This window comes from Triticum urartu, chromosome 6A, assembly GCF_056163025.1.
Source record: "Triticum urartu cultivar PI428250 chromosome 6A, HENAU_Tu73, whole genome shotgun sequence".
In the NCBI taxonomy this organism is placed as follows: domain Eukaryota; kingdom Viridiplantae; phylum Streptophyta; class Magnoliopsida; order Poales; family Poaceae; genus Triticum; species Triticum urartu.
The window spans coordinates 487,676,772-487,684,868 of record NC_141878.1 but is presented as its reverse complement, the minus strand read 5'-3'; positions in this window follow the sequence as shown (position 1 = coordinate 487,684,868).

The following is an 8,097-nucleotide window of genomic DNA, read 5'->3' as shown; positions in this document are numbered from 1 at the left end:
AATTCATTGGCGGAGTTAAAAGCTTGGTTCATTCAGAACTTCAAGGACACATGTAAGCAACCTATGTCAATCAGGACTTGACTAACTGTAAGCAAGAGGAAGGTGAGTCCATGACCCATTGGGTGCGCTGGGTCAAGGAGATAATACATTCATCTGATAAAATGGATGCCGGCTCTGTGGTCTTAATGTTGGAGGAAAATTGCCGTTTTGAACCTCTGAAGCAGAAGCTGGGGCGGCTCAAGCATGATTGTCATGACATGGGCCAGTTGATGGCGACTCTGGTCAAATATGCTGATTCTGATAGTACTAAGGATATCACGTCTGATGAAGAGAAGGCAGGGAAGGGAAAAAAGAACGGCAATGGCAAGGGTCACCAGCATAACCCGGTGAATCAAGGAGGTAATAAATGTAAGGCTGACGAGTTCGTGGCTAATGCCAGTACACAGGGCAACAACCAACGGCGCAAGGGGAGGCCACCTCCTCGGTCAGGCGGGTCAGGTCCCACCCTTGAGCAACTACTGAATGAACCCTGTCCGAGACATGGCACCCGGGAGAAGCCAGCTACCCATCTGTGGAAGGATTGTATGATCATGAAGGCGTTTAAAAATTCAAACATGTTCGATGGTAACCACGGACCTGGCGGCGGTTCAAGCGGTGGCGGCTTCCATGGCCCGGGCGCCGGCTCAGGCGGAGGCGGTTTTCACAGCCAGGGCCATTCGGGTAACCAAGGTGGTTATAATCAGCAATCCGGCCAAAGTAATCAGCAGCAACAACAGCAACAGTCCGGGTATCAGAGTAACCCGAAACAGCTGAACAGTGGGCAGTACCATGTATTTACCACTAGTTTGTGCGAAAGGGACCAAAAACTTCATAAGAGGGTTGTAAACGATGTTGAGCCGGTGGTTCCACGTTATTTGAGATGGTCAGAACAGCCTATTGTGTGGAGTAGGGAGGATCACCCTCTCCGGGTTGATAATCCGGGTCACTTGGCTTTAGTGGTGGCGCCTCAGGTTGGTGGATATAAGTTTACTAAGGTGCTCATGGACGGAGGCAGTAGCATCAACATCCTCTATTATGAGACGTTTCGTCGCATGGGGTTGACTGGCAACAGTCTTAAACAATCCAACACTGTTTTTCATGGTGTTGTACCTGGTAAATCGGCATACCCAGTTGGTAAGATTGAGTTGGAAGTAGCCTTTGGGGATGAATACGATTCTAGGTCTGAGAAGTTAACTTTTTAAGTGGTTAAGATCAAAAGCCCATATCATGCCATGTTTGGACGGCCGGCTTACGCCAAGTTCATGGCTTGGCCGTGTTATGTGTATCTGCAGCTCAAGATGTCGGGTTATAAAGGCACCATCACAGTACATGGAAGCCGGAAAATAGCCCTGGAATGTGAAGAAGGTGACGCTGCTTATGCAGAGTCTGTTTGTGCAACAGAGGAATTAAAGTTTTATAAAGATAATGTTGACCCGACAGACATGATGTCTTTGAAGAAGCCAACTACGGAGCATGAACCGGCGTTGAAATTCAAATCAGCTGATGACACCAAGATGGTTGATTTTCTGCCTAGCGATTCATCCAAACAATTCATTATCAGTGCTAACTTGGATCCAAAATAGGAAAGTGCGCTCATCGAGTTCATCCGTGAGAACCGGGAAATCTTTGCATGGAAGCCTTCTGACATGCCGCTGTCCCGAGAGAACTCGCTAAGCACACTCTCAATATTGATCCGAAATTTAAACCGGTCAGGTAGCTTCTTCAATGGTTTAACGAGAAAAGGCGCAAGGCTATTGAAGAAGAGGTGGCCCGGCTCTTGGCGGCCGGGTTCATTGTTGAAGTTTTTCACCCGGAGTGGCTGGCTAACCCGGTGCTTGTGCTTAAAAAGAATGGCACCTCGCGCATGTTTGTGGATTATATAGATTTGAACAAAGCTTGTCCGGCTGACCCTTTTGCTCTCCCTCATATTGATCAGATCATTGATGCTATGGCGGGTTGTGAGCATTTGAGTTTTTTGGACGCCTATTCGGGTTATTATCAGATCAAGATGGCAGTTAAGGACCAGGAGAAGACAACTTTCATCACTCCGTTTGGAGCCTTCTGCTATGTATTTATGCCTTCTGGGCTTAAGAGTGCCCGGGCGACTTATCAACGATGTGTGCAGAATTTCCTTCACAATCAGATTGGGCGTAATGTTCATGCTTATGTGGATGATATAGTGGTGAAGTCCAGAGAGAAGGAAGCCTTGGTAACTGATCTGAAGGAGACTTTTGATAACCTCCGGGTCTACAAAATGATGCTTAACCCGGCTAAGTGTGTTTTCAGAGTCCCAGCTGGCAAACTCTTGGGTTTTTTGGTGTCTAACAGAGGTATTGAGGCTATCCCGAAGAAAATTAAGGTAATTACATCTCTGGCTAAACCGGCGTGCATCAATGACGTTCAGCGGTTGGCAGGTCGCGTCGCAGCCTTAAGCCGGTTAGGGGAGAAGGCGATGCCTTGGTATCAAATGATGAAGAAGGCGGATGACTTTGTCTGGAGTGACGCTACTAACTCTGCTTTTGAGGATCTGAAGAAACAGCTCGTTGAGCCACTGATTCTTGCTGCTCCGATTGAAAAAGAGCCGTTGTTGTTGTATGTGGCTGCTAACTCACGTGCTGTCAATGTGGCCATTGTTGTGGAGCGCAAGGAGGCTGGTAAAGAACATCCTATCCAACGGCTAGTTTACTACGTCAGTGAGGTGCTCATTGAATCTAAACAAAGATATCCACATTGGCAGAAGCTTGTTTATGGGGTGTTCATGGCAAGCTGGAAGCTCGAGCATTACTTTCAGGGTCACCCAATCACTGTGGTTAGCTCTGCTCCTCTAGGAGACATCTATTATATAATTAAGAGAGAAGACAAATAAGCCATCACGTTTGTCCACATATGCTAATATTATTTCGACCGTTCGATTAGAATAATAATGGCTGAGATTTAAAAGATTTTGCGTAACATGCTATTGTTGACAGGTCAGCGTATTGAATCTGTCACGTGCACACACATATATGGTAATACATATAGAAACAAGTCTAGATAAAAAATCTACATGGATGCTACGTCTACACATGCATCTAGAGGCCGGGGGCAATACTGGAGTTGCAATACTAATCGGTGTGACACAAGGCAATCCTATTGATAGAAAGAGTCCGGTTGAAAGAAAATTAAACAAGTCAAATACGGAGACAGGGTACACGTGCCCCTGCCCACAAGCAAACTAAGAAAAGGGCCACCCAATTAGAAAAACATGAGCGGGCCTATGGACATATCGATGCACTGCATATAGACCATGTCTAGTGATAGAAAAATATAAAAATATACAGAAACAGCTATTTGTGTTTTTTAATAACATCGTTATGTCCAACTATTATGTCGACACCAAATTAGGAAATTTGATCACTACAACAGGAATAGACAAATAATGATACATATAGATTAAGAAAATATTGGAATAATTGCTTAGTATTCTCTCTATAACTTTTTATAAGATGTTTTCCGAGTCCATGTCTCATACTGAGTTAGAGAGATTGTACTAAGATAAAAAAAAATTATAACAATTGCTATATCTTACACCAAATATTTTTCTATTTACAAAAGAAATTCCAATTTTTCTACAAACATACGCATACATAAGATCTATAGTCAAAATACATGCTCGAGGTCGGGCCAGCGTGTGGGCCCATAATGTTGGAAGTGGATGCACAGGTGTCACGTTGATATCAGCATGTATATATATCCGTAAGTTTCCTAAAATAACAAATACATAAAGCATCTACTTGGTAAACTGATTGGCCTCAACTAAAAATATCTTTATAAATAAATTAGCTTTTGATTTATAGAAATGAACTATATGTCTGTATGTTGGTATACAGTAATAAGAAATAAGTATAACAAATGAAAAAGTTAGTGCAAACACCACGAATAACTTAAATTGCTAAATACAAAATAAGTTATGCATAAAACTATTATTAGGTGGATCAAGAAAATTATTATTTTTTACACATAGCTAAAGTATATTTTTGAAAAAAAATGTTTCCATACGAACTACATAGCTGGGAAACATGAGTCAGGACGACCTGAACCTGGGTATATCTACACCCACTTTTCTAAAATGGGTTTCAAAATGCCAACAATTTTTTTAAAAAATATCATGCGTACATCTGCGCAAAATATGTGCGCCGCCCAATGTTTTGTGAGTAAATAATTTTTATTTTGGCTCCGCCAAAAAGACAAATTTTACCATTTCTAAATAGCGTTCCACGCACTTTTTTGGGGTCTTTTTTGCTCATACCAAAAGGAGTTGTCACGTCTATGCATATCATCAATGGTACATGCACGGAAAAACAACCTGCGCACTAGAATTGAACCTGCCTTTTGAATTTCAAAAATAAATAAATTAAACGGGCCTAAACTGGTGTATCCAAGTCGGCCGCGTGCGTGCACAGTAAGGAAAAATACAGCCTGAGTTTCCAGAGACACACGGAAGCACACAACATCAGTTTTCCATTGATTTGCGTGGCCTGATTGATTTAACTACTACTTTTTTCGGAAAGATTTAACTACTACTATATCACATGCATGCACACAAGCTAGCACAATACTGTCCCTAGAAATAATTACAAACTTTTACGTACAAGGTAAGGAATTTGGCACCCTCACACCTTCTCTAAAGGTTCAAGAGAGTCTATAGCAGTTGTATTAGCGTAAAGTAAGACATTATAACTATATTATTTAAACAGTTAAATTCGATAATAACAAATAATAATAATAATAATCCAGTTGTGATATACAGTCTACATATAGTCCAAAAATAGAAGCATAATACCTATGAAATAACCCTACTTGAATATATCAAGTCTGTATGACGAAGAATAACAGTTTTATTTCCAAGACAAATCTTCTCTATTATATCTTAAATATTTATTTTTGAAAGAAGCATATAAATCCATCAGTACATTTAGTACAAGTCGGAAATATTACTATGAGGAATTGAGTGAATTCCAAATTACTACAAGTACAATCATAAGAATAGCTACATGATGCCATTGCTTCATCAGCAAACTTATCACACAAATCAAAATGATGAAGCGGGTGCAGGAATAAATTGGAAGCAACAGAGCATGGCAAGCCTGATAAATATTTTAATCTGGGCATATTCCCAGATAATTAAGCACAATTAGCAAGAAATTAGCGAGATGGAATGTGTGAGAATATTTAGCTATTTTGGTGAATGCCTTAGATGGACAATAAATATAACTAATGATAGATAAAATTATAATGCCTTAGATGGCCAAGAAATATAAATGATGATAGATAAAATCAAGACGCGCATCTCCCACAAAAAAATCAACATACGTGGAAGCATTTTGAGGCAAGAGTATTCACAAATCAAGATTAGCAACTGCAATAAAACGAATATGGAGCACAAAGAAGGAGAAAATAAAAAAGACTTTGATCAATGTTTAGATATCGTTGTTAGCGTTAAATTTCTAAAGAGGGCGTTTTTAGAAATATAGACACCAATGGATTCAGAGATTTGGAAGAGAAAAATAGAAAACATTATGATACTCTAATTGTGTGCATGGTGAATCATACATTGTCTTAGACCTTTGAATCTACAAAGTATCAAAGTTTCGATGTTATTCTCGATGTAAATTTTCTCTGCAAACTATTGTTTGAAGCTAGACACTAACAAATGTAGAGAAGTGGAAGATAAAAATCAAGAAAATGTAGCTTTGTGCATGAAGAAACATGCCTTATAAGCTAACTAATATGTACACTCAATGAAAAGAGGTACTCCCATCGAATTCCAGATACTTTTCCTGAAGATATCCATATCGTCTGCAACGATTTTCTATAATTTGAATGGTACATCATATGTTGTGTAGTGGTGACCTAAGTAAAATTAAAACCTATGGAAACAAATGACTAGATAGTAAACAATCTGAATAACTTTTTTCTCAATATGTATTCTGGCTATAATTGTAATACCTAACATCCTACTAATGTCAAATTGTAATAGTATATGAGGAAACAGAAACAAAACAACACTACTAAACCTAGCCGCGCAAATGCGCGGGTGACCCCGCTAGTTATCCAAAATAGAGAAGCCACGGGACGAGTCGCCAAGTGGGCTACTAAACTTGGGTCTCATGGTTTGAAGTATGTGCCACGTACTGTGATCAAATCTCAAGCGCTGGTTGACTTCATTAATTACTGGACAGAGTTGCACATGCTAGAGGAGAAACCAGACAACACATATTGGACGATTCACTTTGATGGGTCCAGACAATTGGAAGGCTCGGGGCTGGAGTTGTTCTAACTTCTCCTCGAGGTGACAAATTTCTTTATGTGTTACGATTGATGTTTCCTTGCACTAACAACGCAGCTGAGTACGAGGCCTTGCTTCATGGTCTTCGAATGGCTAAGGAAATGAGTTTAAGACATGTACGATGCCTAGGCGACTCAGATCTGGTGGCTCAACAAGTCTCAAGTAAGTGGGATTCTAAGGATCCTCTCATGGTGGCTTATAGCCGCGAGGTCGATGCTGGTGCGGGGCATTTTAAGGGTTATCAAGTGGAACACATTGAATGCCGAAAGAACGAAGCAGCCAATGCCTTAAGCCAGTTGGGATCTCGGTGTAAGCCAGTGCCACCTAACAACCTTTTGGATGTTTTACACAACCCGTCTGTTAAGTTGCCTACAGAGGAAGATTTGGCCATTCCTGACCCGGAGGCACAGTTGGTGGCGGCTCTTCATGTCATTCCAGATTGGACAGTGTCGTTCTTAGCTTACATGACCTGGGGCGAGTTGCCAGAGGACGAGACCCTGGCCCGACAGATAACCCGGTGGTCCAAGTCAATGACAATTTCTGATGGTGAGTTGTATCATCGCAGCGTCACTGGAGCGTTTCAACGTTGTGTTTCTCCTGAAGAAGGTCAAGAAATTCTTCATGAGATCCATGAAGGGGATTGTGGTCATCACGCCGGGTCAATGTCTCTTGTGGCCAAAGCTTTTCGTCATGGTTTTTACTGGCTAATGGCTCACGCTGATGCAGAGGAGCTGGTTAGTAGGTGTGATGGATGTCAAAAATTTGCACGACGAGCACACGTGCCGGCTCAAGAGTTGCGGATGATTCCAATCACTTGGCCGTTTGCAGTCTAGGGGCTTGACATGGTTGGTCCTTTCAAAAGGTCCAAAAGATAAAAAGACACATCTTTTGGTGGCAGTTGACAAATTCACAAAATGGGTTGAGGCAGAGCCAGTGAGCAAGTGTGATGCAGCCACGGCGGTTCAGTTCATGAAAAAAGGTGATTTTTCGCTTTGGTTTTCCACACAGCATTAGTCCCAAGGTGCTATGGAGGAATTTTGTCAACGTGAGCATATCCGGCTTGATGTTTCTTCAGTAGCTCACCCCCAATCTAATGGTCAAGCTAAGAGAGCAAATCAAGAAATCTTAAAAGGTCTCAAGCCCCGGCTTATGGTTCCCTTACAATGGACGCCGGGTTGTTGGGTAGAGGAATTACCCTCGGTGCTGTGGAGTATCAATACCACTCCTAACAGGTCTACAGGTTATACACCTTTCTTCATGGTGTATGCAGCAGAAGTAGTACTGCCTAGTGACATCCGTCATGACTCGCCTCGCGTGGCGGCTTACGTTGAAGCTGATAATGAACAAGCCCGACAGGATGCACTTGACTTGTTAGATGAGGAGAGAGAATTGGCGGCGGCTCGATCAACAATTTATCAACATGACCTGCGTCGTTATCACAACCATCGGGTTAAGTCCAGGACCTTCCAAGAAGGTGAACTGGTGCTCCGGCTCATCCAAGATCTGTCTGATGCACACAAACTATCCCCGCCTTGGGAAGGACCCTTTGTGGTCAGCAAGAACTTAAACAATGGGTCATATTACCTCATTGATGTTCGAGAGCACAAAGACTCGCGTAAGTCGGAGGAGGAGACCCGCCGGCCGTGGAACATCGCTCAACTTCGGCCATATTATACTTAAGCCACCGGCTCTCGTCATGTACATACTTTGATGTTGTATATATTATGATA